This window comes from Phocoena phocoena, chromosome 12 (genome assembly GCF_963924675.1).
Source record: "Phocoena phocoena chromosome 12, mPhoPho1.1, whole genome shotgun sequence".
NCBI classification, from domain to species: Eukaryota; Metazoa; Chordata; class Mammalia; order Artiodactyla; family Phocoenidae; genus Phocoena; species Phocoena phocoena.
In genome coordinates this window covers 53,597,877-53,613,458 of record NC_089230.1, presented here as the reverse complement: position 1 = coordinate 53,613,458, position 15,582 = coordinate 53,597,877, and the positions used below count along the sequence as shown (strand labels likewise).

Below are 15,582 nucleotides of genomic sequence, written 5' to 3'. Positions count from 1 at the left end.
ACACTTTAGAAGCCTATCTTTGGTAGCTTTGGCCCTGAATTACTATGTTTGCTTTAATGTAAGCTGAGCACCACACTTATATGGAAATGTACAGTGTCAACATGCTTTGCCTCTGGAACATATATAAATCATTTTGCCCTTGGAACATACACAAATCACAGTTTTTTATACTTGAAGATGGCATTTCTTTTGGTATTATTTCCTGGTCCAGACTTCACACTGTCAGCATGATTTACGCTTGACTTATTTATGGTAGTAACTGATTGTCTTGAGCCATCCACATACTCTCTTATCTGTGATCCTGTGGGCCTTCACAGAGCTAGGTAAAAAATCTGGGAGAGGTCTGAGTGCATTTAGACACCAGTCATTTCTATGAATATGCTTTTTTCCAGGAGGAGATAGTTCATTTCCAAAATGTTGTTTAGGTTTGATAAGTGTCAGAAAAAAAAAATTGTCAAGATTCTAAGGGAAAATGGGACATGTATAAGAGAAAGGAAGAATTATTAACTAGGGCAATGAAGTATTCAGAACAGTTGGATAGAGAAGACAGGAGAATATAAATATTGGATAAACATGCTAGGGGAGGTATCATGGAAATTGAAACAATATTACTGAAAGATGATAAGCTAATTAAAGAAATATTATATTCCTATGAGTAAAAGGGATATACAAGCCCTGCTCCAAGATTTTCTGGATATTAAAAAAAAACAAACATATTACTAGCTGGAAGTTAATTTTTTTCTAGCAAGTATTTAAACAATAGAGAAAGGGGAGGAAGGATAAAATACATAGCACAGTCATAAATTAATGAAGCCCTTGCTTAAAATTACATCTTTTTCTTTTCTGTCTGATTATTTGGAGTAATTTGTAGTAATGTAGAAATTGTAATGTGGCATAGCTGGGACATTGCCTTACATGTATCCAGTGATTTATCCAGTGAAAGAATTAGAGCAGAGTTGTGGAACTTGTTTCATGCCTGGGAAGATCCCCTGGGGCTTCGTGACCCTTCTGTGATCATTGGAGCAGGCTGGGCACTTGAAGAGATCCTCTGATTTTTTTAGAGGAGGAGGGTTTGTTCACTTTTTTTGCCCAGCCTTGCACCAGCCATAAAGATTTTCTCCCATGACACATAATATCCTGCTCTCTGATACATAGATTGGAAAATGAAGGTGGTCATGCAGTTAATAAAAAAATTTCAAAATAATGGATCTCATGGTCATTACCTATGTTAACTCTTTTACATTAATAGGACTGAACAGTATAGTGATCTAGGGAATTCTCTGGCAGTCCAGTGGTTAGGACTCAGTGCTCACTAACGAGGGCCAGGGTTCAATCCCTGGTCAAGGAACTAAGATCCCACAAGTCTCGCGGTACAGCCAAAAACAAAAACAAAACAAACAAAAACAAACAAAAAACCCCCCAAACTGTATAGTGATCTATTTTCAAGCCTCCTTTGCAAAATACCTCTCAGGTCTCTGACATAACTCTAAAACCACACTGTTCAAGATGGCAGTCACTAGCCCGAGTGGCTATTTAAATTTAAATTAATAAAAATTATAAAATATTTGGTTCCCCAGTTGCACTAACAGTATTTCAAGTGCTCACTACCCACATGTGGCTAGTTGGCAGCTACCATCTTGGACAGCTCAAATATAGAGCATTTCTGTCATTGCATAAAATTCTGTTGGTCAGCACTCCTCTAGAGGATATATCTTTTGAGGCAGTCATTGATTTTGCCTTATCCATAGCTTTTAAAGCATAGGTTTATTGATGAGAAACCATGGTGTTTTTTCAAGCTGGGCAGACGTTCTTGTACCTTCACGGTATATTACAATGACACAGTGGATTTGTGAGTTAGCTAACTTTACTATGAGGGGAGTTTCATTCAAGTTAATCAGTAATGGAGATTACTGTGTTAAGCTGTAAAATACTATAAAGTTAGGCTTGTGGGAAACAGCATTATGTAGTTAGTGAAAAAGAACACTAACTTCGAAGAAAGTAAATGTGATCTTGTCCCAGCTTTGCCACTAGTTATAAGACTTTGGTCACTTCATTTTCCAAACTTAATTTGGGATTTAATTTCTTTATCTCTAAATTGTAGGTTTAAATAAAACATTTTTTAACATCTCTTTTGTTACAGTATTTAATTCTGGGCCCTTTGTTCCCTCAGATATAACTTTTATGAAAGACCTACTCTTTTGAACAGGAGAAGTAATACAAAGATAAAGAGAAGGTGTTGATGAAAACTGCCGAGAGAACCCTGCCCTTATTCACTATCATTTTAAGATAGCGTAGTTAGCTATAGAAACCACTAAACCGCTGCTCAGGAATATGAGAAGGACTGTTGGTCTTAAATTATAGCAGCTTATCCGAAAATACTATTGCTTTCATTGTGTTCACTCCTTCTGCCTAAAAACCTTCTTTAGCTTTGGACTCATGCAGCGTGGTTTTGGATTTAGACAGCATTTCCCCTGATCACTAGCTGTGTGACCTTGAGCAAGTTATGTAACCTACCTGTCTCCATTTCCTGTTGGATGAATGAAATGAAGTGATATCTCTTGGGGCTTACAGTCAATTCAGAGGGAAAGACACATTACTACAATAATAGATGGAAAAGTCTGTTATAGATGGTGTACCAGGTATTTATAAGAACAGAAAGGAAGGTTGTCTACCTGAGACCAGGCCAAGGTAGAGAAGAGAGTAGTAGAAGGTATTCCAGGCAGTGGCGTGAGCATGGACACCGGTATGAGAGGTAATCAGGTAAAGCACTGAGAAGGAATAGAAGAGTATGATAAGAGTTAAGCCTAGGAATTGAAGCAGAGGCTAGAAATTAAAGGACTAAGAAGTTTGAACTTCATGCTGAACACTGTGGGGATACACTGAAAGTTTTTTTTTTTTTTTTTTTGCCGTACGCGGGCCTCTCACTGTTGTGGCCTCTCCCGTTGCAGAGCACAGGCTCCGGATGCACAGGCTCAGCGGCCATGGCTCACGGGCCCAGGTGCTTCGCGGCATGTGGGATCTTCCCGGACCGGGTCACGAACCTGTGTCCCCTGCATCGGCAGGCGGACTCTCAGCCACTGCGCCACCAGGGAAGCCCACACTGAAAGTTTTAAGCCTGGGTATATGAGCAGGGTAGCGTGAAGGTCTGGGTAGAGAAGGCGCATACCTGTGCCTCAGGATGTTCACTCTAGAAGCAACATGGAGAATGGGTTAAAAGCAAAGAGACCAGTAGGAAGCTGTTAATCCAGTTAAAGTGAGATATGGTGAAGACTTGTATTAGGAAGATGGGAGAAAGCGAGCAGATGCTAAGTAAAATCATTATGAGTTGAACGTGGTGACTGGTTGATGTGGTTAAGGGAGATGGAGGTCTCTGTGTCAAGCAACTAGTTGGATGATGGTCACTTTTCATTGGGTAAGGAAAACAGTGACGTGACTGCTGAGTTAATGTAGTGTGTGTCTCAGAAGCTATACCTCAGAGCCAGACCTTGGATTTTACATCTGAAATCCTAGCTTTGCCATTTATTAGCTTTGTGGCCCTGCCTTAATTTCCTTCATCAGATTCACTTACAGATACATTAATGTGTTAAAATGCTTAGAATAGTTCCTGACAAGTAAGCATTATATGTGTTTGCTGTTATTATTCCTGGAGGATATGCCTTAGTTAAGTTTTAGACATAATAAAGGAGAGCCATGTACCTATATGTAGTAAGCAGTTAGATATATGAGACTGGATAGAGCTCAGTAGAGTAGTCTGTGCTGGGAATACTATAATGGGAGTTATTATGTAAGTAGTAGTTGAAATTAAGGGAATATAGAAACTATCCCAGGGGAAGCAGATACAGTGAGTAGAAGGCCAAGGTGGAGTTCCAGGGAACAACGATAATTTAGAAGTCAAGGAAGATGGGCTTATGGGTGTCAGTGAGGGGGAGTGACCAGAGGCATAAGGAAGAAAATTAGTCCTTAGAATCCTGGATACTAAGGGCAGTGAGGGAGTGATTAATGTCAAAAGCTGTAAAGCTGACAAGATAAAGATTAAAGATTGAAGAGTCCACTGGATTCACAGTGAGAGCCTTTTTTTTTTTTAAATCTGTTTATTTATTTATTTATTTATGGATGCATTGGGTCTTCCTTGCTGTGCACAGGGTTTCTTTTTAGTTGCAGCAAGCGGGGGCTGCTCTTTGTTGCAGTGCGCAGGCCTCTCATTAAGGTGCGTTCTCTTGTTGCGGAGCACAGGCTCTAGGTGTGTGGGCTTCAGTAGTTGTGGCACATGGGCTCAGTAGTTGTGGCTCACGGGCTCTAGAGTGCAGGCTCAGTGGTTGTGGCGTACGGGCTTAGTTGCTCCGCGGCATGTGGGATCTTCCTGGACCAGGGCTCAAACCCATGTCCTCTGCATTGACAGGCGGATTCTTAACCACTGTGACAACCAGGGAACCCTACGGTGAGAGCATTTTTGTGGAGTTTAGGGCAGAGGTCACTTTACCAAGGCCTGAGGAATAAATGGATGAGGCAATGGAGATGTTGAGTTTCAATCTCTCTTTCTCCCCCTTTCTTTCACTGATTTTTTTAAAAAATTAATTTTATCAAAGTAATAGTTAAAAAAATCAAGTAGTTCTATAAGGCTTAGAAGGAAAAAAGGAAAAGCAATCCTGTGCTCCATTCCTCCCCACCCCACTTCCTTTTTTATAGAGGAAACCAAAATAAAATGGTCCAGCTGTTTCTTCTGGAATTTACTGCCCTGTTTCATACTGCTGTTTCTTTTGCTCCTTAGATATTATCTATAGACTTCCTACTGCAGAATATGATTACCTTTACCTCCCCCATTCTTAAAAAAAGAAAAAAGTTTAGGACAATTCTTTTTTCTCCCCTCCCTCTTGAGCCTCCCTCCCACTGTCCCTATCCCACCCCTCTAGGTTGTCACAAAGCATGGAGCTGATCTCCCTGTGCTATGCAGCAGCTTCCCACTAGCTAGCTATTTTATATTTGGTATAGCACAATTTTTGATTAAAGAAATATTTAGTATTACTTTATTGTAGCAACATAAAAGTTGTTAACAGAGGAATCAGAGTGTACTATGATTTTTCCCGTTTTAAAAACAATTTTTAGAGTTAATAATTGCTTTTTTCTTAATTTATTGTATATGTATCATTACTATGTCTCCAAAGTATTCAACAGAACTGGAAAGCTACTCCATAGCTTCAAATATCTCAGATCGTCTGCCAATTTCATTTCTTCTTTCTTGGAGCATCCCTCCTGGAGTTTACCACACTCTCGCTCCAGTCTAAACCCTGTTGTTCTGTTCAGGCCTGCTGAATAGCTCTTGTCCCATGCATTTTTAAACTCTCATTCTGGGAACTTTTTTGCCTCTTTACTATTTCTGGATCTCATGTCTTCATATTTCTTGGTTTTTATTCCATGTTTGGATGGAACACATCCATAAACTTCTTCCTAAGAAAGAGTACTAAGGAAGTACGTTTTTAAGACTCCATGTGTCTGTTAGTTTGGCTAGGTATAGAATTTATATGGAAATATTTTCCCCTCACATTTGAAAATATTCTTCTCTCATCTTCTAGTGTCTATTGAAAAGTCAGATGCCATTCTGATTCTCACTCCTTTTTATAAGACTCCACCTTGCTTTTCTTTCTCCCTAGAAGCTTTTAAGTCACTCCTCTCCCACCAACCTGGGTTGTTCTGAGGTTTCACAGTGATATGCCAGGTTTTTAAATTAGTTTTTACTTGACTTGATCCTTTCAGTATGAAAACTCATGTCTTTCTGTTATTGGAACTATTCTCAAAGTCCTTGCCTCCTTGTTTTTTCTTTTTGTAACTCCTATGGGAGAATGCTGTATTTTAAACTTTTCACTCTTATTGTTCATCACTCTTATTGTTCATCAAAGTTAAATACTCCTTTTGGAGTATTTAATCAATTTTATGACACTTCTGTTGAATTTTCAGTGTCTCTAATCATATATTCAATTTCCAAGAGCTCTTTCTTGTTTTCAGGAGAACCCTGACTTGTTTCATTTATGCAATATAATCTTTTATCTATCTGAGGATGTTAATTGAAATTTTTTTTTTTTGCGGTACGCGGGCCTCTCACTGTTGTGGCCTCTCCCATTGTGGAGCACAGGCTCCGGACGCGCAGGCTCAGAGGCCATGGTTCACGGGCCTAGCCACTCCGCGGCATGTGGGATCTTCCCGAACCGGGGCACAAATCCGTGTCCCCTGCATCGGCAGGCGGACTCTCAACCACTGCGCCATCAGGGAAGCCCTAATTGCAATTTTTTAAGCTTTGTTCTCCGTACTTGTCCTATTTACTCCAGACTTTTTTTTTTTTCTTCTATTTGCTTATGTTGGCTCCTTTTCCCATGTTGAAAGAAAGGTGATTCTTGGCTCTCCATTCTTTTTTTTTTTTTTTTTTTTTTTTGCGGTACGCGGGCCTCTCACTGCTGTGGCCTCTCCCGTTGCGGGGCACAGGCTCCGGACGCGCATGCTCAGCGGCCATGGCTCACGGGCCCAGACGCTCCACGGCATGTGGGATCTTCCCGGACCAGGGCACGAACCCGTGTCCCCTTCATTGGCAGGCGGACTCTCAACCACTGCGTCACCAGGGAAGCCCTTGGCTCTCCATTCTTAAGAGTGACCAAGATGTTTTGTTATGGGACACTTTTACTAAATGCTTTGACACCACATAGCATGGATTGCCTTCTAGTATAATTTAGTCTCCCACTTGCCAGCCCATAAGATAATGGCAGATATTTTAGGTTTTGGGTGTGGCCACAACTCACTTCTAGATTCCTTTTTCTGTACCATGCAGGAGAGTCTAAATTATGTTTTGGTAACAAACAACCTCAGATTTTCAGTGGTATACACAATTAAAGTTTTATCTCTCTCGCATGTACAATGTGATCTACAGGACCCTGTACTCATGGTCCTCACTTTAGGACTCAGGCTAATGGAAACTCTATCATGAAACTTCCTTCTCTGATTGCTGAGGCAGTTATAGGTAATAACAGCAGATTGGGCACTAGCTCTTATAACTTCTACCCAGAGGTATGTAAGCCACTTCTACTCACATTTCACTGACCAAAGCAGGTCACATGGCCATGCCTAATTTAAAAAGTGGCGAAGGGCTTCCCTGGTGGCGCAGAGGTTGGGAGTCCGCCTGCCGATGCAGGGGACACGGGTTCATGCCCCGGTCCGGGAGGATCCCGCATGCCGCGGAGCGCCTGAGCCCGTGAGCCATGGCCGCTGGGCCTGTGTGTCTGGAGCCTGTGCTCCGCAACGGGAGAGGCCACAGCAGTGAGAGGCCTGCGTACCGCAAAAAAAAAAAAAAAAAAAAAAAGTGGTGAAGTGCAAGCTTACCATTTGCCCTGAGGGAGTGAGCAACCAGAACGTTTGTAACAGCTGTAATAGCTACCACAATCGTACTCCACTTACGCATATTCTGAAATTTCTTTATGCTCTTGCTATTTTAATGGATTTTGCAATAGATGTATCTTTCAAGAGTGAGATGTCTAAGTTCTTTTCCAGCTTCAAAGTCTATGGGTATATGAGTTAAGAACTGCCACTCACCCCTGACAACTTCTTGAAAATTACTGTGTTCAATAAATGTAGTAAAAATAAAACCACTAATATTCTGTCAAAGATGGGAGCTATTTTCCTCAGTAGCAGTTTATTTCTTTCAAAAAAGAAACAGATTCAGAAGCTTGACAGAATTGTAGGACATTTTTGCTTCTGTCTTGAATCACTGGCAATATTTAGCAACTGCTTTGATTCTTGAATTATAAATGTCCAATGGGGAGGTTTTAAATTTTTAAACAACCACGATTCCTCAGTTAACTTAAATGGTCTTTCTTAGTTGAAAATAAACATGTATATTTAAAAATATATCTTCTTAAAAATTATAAGTTACTGTATGTTGTCATATAAAAAAATACCTCAAATATCTTAATACCCTTCAGCCGGATAAAATTTCACTCGCATTGATTTTATTTTATGCATTATTTCAAACTTTGTTTTAATTTTTTTGCTGATGTTATCTTTGTAAGCCCAGTGACATTGTGACACCACATTGCTAAGTCAGTAAGCTTTTTCTCTGTCCATGACTGTTTTCCCCAAATATTCAATTTAGTAGTTTTTTAAAATGATATAATTTTGTTTTCTAAACCACTAAGTTGTTCATTTTACTCTAAAAATAAATTAATAGCTTTATTTTCATTCTGTATTTGAAAATGACATTGTATCTTGACAATGACCATACAAACACTTTGCTCAATTTCATTATTTGAAATACATGTATAAACAAGTTTTATTTTCAAAAAGGAGTACCCCAGCACCAAGTAATGTTATAGTATTTGCTTGCCTTTGAGTGATGATTTTATATGAAAGTTTTGGGCACTCTTCACATAGTGGAAGCAGTAGAACAATTTGTTATTAGCATAATGGAACTTGTTTTGCCTTGAGTCTAAAGACTCTACACATTTTTTTAATTATTATTTTTTATTCAAGTGTAGTTGATTTACAGTGTTATGTTAGTTTCAGGTGTACAGCAGAGTGATTCAGATATATATATATATATATTCTTTTTCAACACATTTATTTTTAAATGTCCTACTTTTAGGCAAGAAATAGAGAATTCTTTTTAGCTTTAAAAGTAGTTATTTTCACATTACATACACATTGATATTCAGCTAAAGAGGAACTCTTAAGATATTATAACAAAGCATTTTATGTGTTCACTTGTTAATAAACAGCTGACAGTTATATTGTATGCCTGGGTCTTGCCACATTTGTGTATATCACATGTGCTCTAGTAGTAACTGCACTTGTTTGATCTTTTTGTGAGTGGCCTTGAACAAGCCAGAAGCGTTAATGAAAGAGCAATGGAGGGCTGTACTATTTTAAATTAAAAGCTCAAGTTTTAATATATGCACTGAAAAATACCAGTTGAAACTTTTGAAATCTGAACCAAAAAAAAAAAAAAAAGTGTAAACCTGGTGGTGCCGAGTAACATGTTAGGCATTCTACTGACTTAATTTTGTGTCTAATATGATTGTTGTATGTTATAGATCTTAAGGTACTTAAAAGCATATTTAAAAATAGGAATTCAGATCAATTATTGTAGAATCACTGAAGCATTTCTCTGAACTCCAGAGTTTTTTAAGTAGCAAGGTATAAGAGTTATTCTTTCAAAGGGCCTCAGATGGGTGTGAGCGAGGGGAGTTGTGGAAAGCCAAGTTACTGATTTTTTTCTCCATTGGATAAACCCAAAAAAGGTAAGTTTGGAGTTTTTGTCCTCATCTCTGCAGCTTGAGAAGTTCCTCATTTTTTCCTTAGCTCTAAAGGGAAAGTGGCTGCCCTTCTCATTGATTCATCTCTGTTACCCATCATCCCCATCAACGATCATTGTAATATAGGGTGAATAGCATACTGTTGTTCTTAGAGCCAAATTAGCTCCATGCAGAGGGCAGAAGCTGCCTTGCAGGAAAGGATCAAGTGTAATTCCTCTCAGAAAATATGCTAAAATGGAGAGCAGGATCCCTCTATCAGTTGTTCTCTTTAGGTTCAAGATCTTTGCTCTCCTGTGCTGTTGTCTAAATCACCTTTCTGCTGCCTTTCAAATTCAGGCAGCAGCCCACCAGCCCAGAATGTAGAGTCTGAAAATAATTCTCCAAATTCATTCAAAAGTTCTTATATTCATTTATTCTCAGTTCCATTCATGTTTGTATTCATTATTTCTTATTCATCTCTAGCTCTTTCTCCCCACCATCCACCTTTTCCCCTTTTCCAATTATATAAATAATATAAAATGTCATATTGTTTAAGTCACTAGAATATTTAATTTTCTAAAATTTGTTGGTAATGTCCAATATAGTGCCATATACAATCTGGTCTTATTAAATACTTTATAAATATAATAATGATAACTTTTTGTGTGTGTGTGTGTGTGTGTGTGTGTGTGTGTGTGGTGCGCGAGCCTCTCACTGTTGTGGCCTCTCCCCTTGTGGGGCACAGGCTCCAGACGCGCAGGCTCAGTAGCCATGGCTTATTGCCCCAGCCACTCCACGGCATGTGGGATCCTCCCTGACTGGGGCACGAACCCATGTCCCCTGCATCGGCAGGCAGACTCTCAACCACTGCACCACCAGGGAAGCCCTAATAATGATAACTTTAATTTCAACTTAACACGTAAATTTTTTTTAAGTATGGCAATATATCACTCACTCAAAGTATCTCTTTATCAAAGGTGTATTTTTTATAATATTTTTAAATGAAAAATTTGAAACATAAAGAAATTGAAATAATTTTAACAGTAAACCATTATATGCAACATCTAGATTGTATAGTTAACATTTTCCTGTACTTGTTTGTTCACCTAACTCTATATCTGTTAATGTAGATCCATTAATCTGTCTTTTTAATGCATTTCAAAAGAAGTTGCAGACATCAGTGCACTCCCCCCCTAAATCCTTCAGCGTGCATATCATTAACTAGAGTTCAGTATCTTTTTATTTTGAAGATGTTGGGGGTAGAAGTTTATTAATTAATTAATTAATTAATTTTTATTGTGTTGGGTCTTCATTTCTGTGCAAGGGCTTTCTCTAGTTGTGGCAAGCGGGGGCCACTCTTCATCGCGGTGCGCAGGCCTCTTACTATCGCGGCCTCTCTTGTTGCGGAGCACAGGCTCCAGACGCGCAGGCTCAGTAGTTGTGGCTCACGGGCCTAGTTGCTCCGCGGCATGTGGGATCCTCCCAGACCAGGGCTCGAACCCATGTTCCCTGCATTAGCAGGCAGATTCTCAACCACTGCGCCACCAGGGAAGCCCCAGTATCTTTTTTGAGGTAAAATTGATATACAGTGAAATGCATGAACTGTAAGTGCACCGTTCAATGACTTTGACAAATGACTACACTTTTGTAACCTGCCTTAGCCACTCTTAAAACACTGAACATTATCATTACTCCAGAAGGATACCTTATGTCCCTCCTAGTCAATTTTGTACTCTTTTTGTATAGAGCTGCTTTCACTCAGTACTGTTGGGAGACAATTTTCCCTGGGTCTCCCAGATTGCTGCGTGTTTTATGCATGAGGCACTGACTCTCCTTTATTCTAGGCTATATTTTCAAGGATATTTATATAGCAAACAGCTTTGGAACACAGAGACAGTGTTTCCTTCCAGTGTAAAGGGCAATGCTTACTGCCCATTATAAAAATTCAGGTTCCCTAAGGTCAGTGTTCCTCTCTTATAATGCAACCCACTGTGTATAAGTTTTATTTGACCTTCTTCACATCACCCTGTGGGAATTGGGGCTTGTAGAACCAGCATAAAGAAGCTGATACTCTGGTTACTACTGTTGCTCTGAATAGTAAACTGTCCTTTGTCTCAGAATCTGTAGTACTGTGCCTTCTACCAGCATCTTTGAAATTTTAGCAGGCTCATTTTTTTAGCTTGCATTTGAAGTAAGATAAAAGACCCTTTACAGTTCTTGACAGGTATTGTGATATATATACCAGTAATTCATTCCTTTTTATTTCTCAGTATTGTTCTATGTACATAGCACAATTTATTTACTTGTTCTTTTACTGAAGGATATCTTCCCTGTTCCTGGGTTTTAGCTGTTATGGATAAACCTGTTATCCAAAGTCTTGTAAAGATTTGCATACAAGTCTTTGGGTGGACATCTGTTTTCACTTCTCTTGGGTAAATACCTAAGAGTGAAATACTGGGCCATATGACAGGTATATATTTAAGTCTATTAGAAATTGCAGAACTTTTTCCAAAGTAGATCTGCCATTTTATACTCCTACCAACAATTTATGAGAGTTTTAACTCTTCCATAAGATTCTGACTCCAGTTCAAATCTGTGGATCTTTTTGACCATACCACCAAGCAATTCTGTGACACCAGCTAGGTGTACTACATTCAACTCAATTTTGACACTGTCTACCTGGAGATAGCATTATATCCCAGGTAAAAGGCAGGTTAAAGGCTCAGTCCCACAAGACTGCACCCCTCCTTCAGATGCCAGTTGCACCTTGTCACCTGTGCTTCTGACTGAATGGCTGTTAGATTAGAGGCTCCTGGACTTCCCTGGTGGTGCAGTGGTTAAGAATTCGCCTGCCAGTGCAGGAGACACAGGTTCGAGCCCTAGCCCAGGAAGATCCCATGTGCTGCGGAGCAACTAAGCCTATGCGCTACAACTACTGAGTCTGCGCTCTAGAGCCCACGACCACAACTACTGAAGCCTGCATGCCAAGATCCCATGCTCCGCAACAAGAGAAGCCACTGCAGTGAGAAGCCACTGCAATGAGAAGCCTGTGCACTGCAACAAACAGTAGCCCCCACTTGCCGCAGCTAGAGAAAGCCCGCACACAGCAACAAAGACCCAACGCAAACAAAAAAAAAAAGATTAGATGCTCCTATGACCACCCCACCCCCCAACCCCGGTTTTGCTTGATTTGCTAGAGCAGCTCACAGAGCTCAGAGAAATATTTTACTTACTAAATTACTGTTTTAATATAAAAGGATATCACTAAGGAGCAAGTAGATAGAAGAGACTCATAGGGCAAGGTATGTGGGAAGAGGGACAGATCTTCCCTGCCTTCTTTAGGCATACCACTCTTCTAGCCCCTCCACATGTTCACCAAACCAGAAACTGTCAGAACCCAACCTTTTGGGTTTTATGGAGGCTCAATACAAAGGCATGACTGATTAAACCATTGGCCATTGGCAATTGAACTCAACCTCTAGCCCTTCTGCCATCCCCAGAGGTTGATGAGAGGGGTGAGGAGTGAAAGTTCCAACCCTCTAATCGCAAGGTTGGTTTCCCTGGCAACCAGCCTCCCTCCTACCATGCTATACCAAAGTCACCTTATCAATATAACAAAAGACACCTTAAGGAAATTCCAAGGGTTTTATGAGCTCTGTGTCAGAAACTGGGATGAAGACCAGTATATATTTCTGCCTCCCATCCCCCACCCCCTAACTGCAATGGCTAGAACCTCCAGCACAATGTTGAAAAGAGATGATGAGCATCCTTGCTTTTTCCCAATCTGAGGAGGAAAGTGTTTAATACTTCATTATTAAGTTTGATTTAGCTTTAGGTTTTTTTTGTTTGTTTTGTTTTTTCTTTTAAACTAACGCTCACTTTATTTATTTTTATTTTTTGGCTGTGCCATGTGGCTTAGCGGGATCTTAGTTCCCCAACCAGGGATCAAACCCACGCCCCCAGCACTGGCAGCACAGAGTCTTAACTACTGGACTGCCAGGGAAGTCCCTGGCGTTAGCTTTTCCATACTTGTCATTTAGTAGATTGGGATGTTTCCTTCTGTTCCTAGTTTGTTGAGAGTTTTTGCTGAATTTTATTTTCAGTTATTATTTTCTCTTTTGATCGTTAAGTCCTGTTTTTCAAAGAATTGTCCATTTCTCCTAGGTCATCAATTTTATTGGCAATATTCATAATATTCCTTTATTAGCCTTTCCATGTAAGATTGCTAGACCCTCTTTGGTTCCTGCTTTGGGTAATTTGTGTTCTTATTTTTCTAATTAGTCTACCTAGGGGCTTATCAGTTTTGTTGAAAGCCCTGACTTTTGGGTTTCTTAGTTTTTTCTATTTTTCCCTATTTTATTGAATTATGCTCTTATTATTTTTTCCATTTACTAACTTTGGGTTTTCTTTTTTCTTCTCACTTCTTAAGGTGAAACCCTATGACACTGATTTGTGACCTCTCTTTTATTTCTAATATAAGCATTTACATCTGTAGGTTTTTCTTTATGGTTGGTTTTAACCACATTCCACAAATTTTGATATGGTGTATTTTTCATTATCATTCATGTAAAACATTTTTCAAATTTTTTGTGATTTCTTTAATCTGTCAAGTTAATCAAAAGGATCTTGTTTACTTGCAAATATTTACATTTATTTACCTTTCTGTTTCTTAATCAGTATTGTTTTCTATTTTAATTCTGTTTTGACCTGAGACTATACTCTAAGATCATCTAAAATGTATTGAGACTGTTTTTTTATGGCCCTCCTTATGGACTATTTTGGTGAATGGGCCATGTGGAATTGCAAAGAATTGTATCTTGCCGTTGATGGGTGTAGTTTATATATGTGTGTGTGAGATCTATATCTATTTATAGCTGTATATCCATAACTGTATCTATGTCTATTAGGGCAAAGTGGTTAATTGTGTGTTTTAAGATTTTCTTTTTGTCCTGAGTGATTTTTTTCCCCTAGTTTTATCAACTGCTGGGAGTAGCATATTAAAAAACCTCCAACTATGATTGGATTTTGTCTGTTTCTCTAATTCTGTCAGTGTTTGATTTATGCATTTCAGAGCTCTGTATATATCTGGCAAGTAAGAATCTTAAAGCCTATGTTTTAAGATTTTTGATTGCTGTATTTTATTTCATTTTGAAATGTCCTTTATTTCTGGTAGTACTCTGTCTTAAAGTCACTTTTATTATTAACAAAGCTGTAGCCTTCTTATTGCTTATTGTTTTCATGTTATGTCTTTTCCATCCTGTAGTTTTTTTCAAGTGTCTTTGTATTAAGGTGGTTCTTTTGTAAATAGCACATAGTCAGATCTTGCCTTTTTATCCGTTCTATCAATGTTTGTGTTTTAGTTGGAGAACTAACACGTATTTATTTATATGCTTTGATTTAGATCTACCACTTTGCTGTTTTTTGTTTATCCCACTGGTTTTGTTTTTTTGGTACCTATTTTCTTCCATTTCTGCCTTCTTCTGTCTTAGTATGATATTTTTAAAGTTCCATTTTAAATCATCTGTTGGCTTTTTTTTTTTTTTTTTTTTTTTTTTTAATTTACTTCTTTTATTATTTTTGGCTGCATTGGGCCTTGGTTGCTGCATACGGGTGGCATGTGGGATCTTCCTGGACCAGGACTCGAACCCGTGTCCCCTGCATTGGCAGGCAGACTCTTAACCACTGCACCACCAGGGAAGCCCTCTGTTGGCTTTTTAATTATACCTTTTTGTATTATTTTTAGGGGTTGCCCTAAGGCTTGCCTTCTCAAAGAGGTTATCATAAGAATGTGAAAATTATTTTTAGGGGTAAGGGCAAAAACCATCCTAGATATTATAGTAATTTGTGGCCCTGTAAAGAGCCATAGTACATAAGTAAATATTCAGTATATCAGTGTTATTAAAGTTCCATGGGGGAGGCAAGTAATAAAAACGTCTCCTTATGAGGGGATGATGAAAAACAGGTTGAGAAATACTTGTCTTGGTTTACAGTGTACATCCTTAAACTTTCAGTAATATACATAGACTTAATATCCTACCACACTTTGAGTAAAATCAGCAATATGTTTTAAAAAAAATCATTTTTATATCCATGACATCTTAAGTTATGCCCTTTAAGACTGCTTTATATTTTTAAAGCAGTTTTAGGTTCACAGCAAAACTGAGATAAAAGTACAGAAATTTTCCATATACCCAGTGCTCCTACACATGCATAGCCTCACCCATTATCAACGTTTCCTGCCAGAGTGGTACGTTTGTTACAGTTGTTGAACCTACAGTGATACATCATAATCACCCAAAGTCCATAATTTACC

At 38.9% G+C, this 15,582-nt stretch overlaps 1 protein-coding gene across 4 annotated transcripts in view; it reads left to right on the top strand.

The window, feature by feature from the left end:
- Positions 1–15,582, top strand: part of LIN28B (lin-28 homolog B) — a 123,305-nt gene that overhangs the window by 44,210 nt on the left and 63,513 nt on the right. The gene's annotated exons all lie outside the window — the stretch shown is intronic.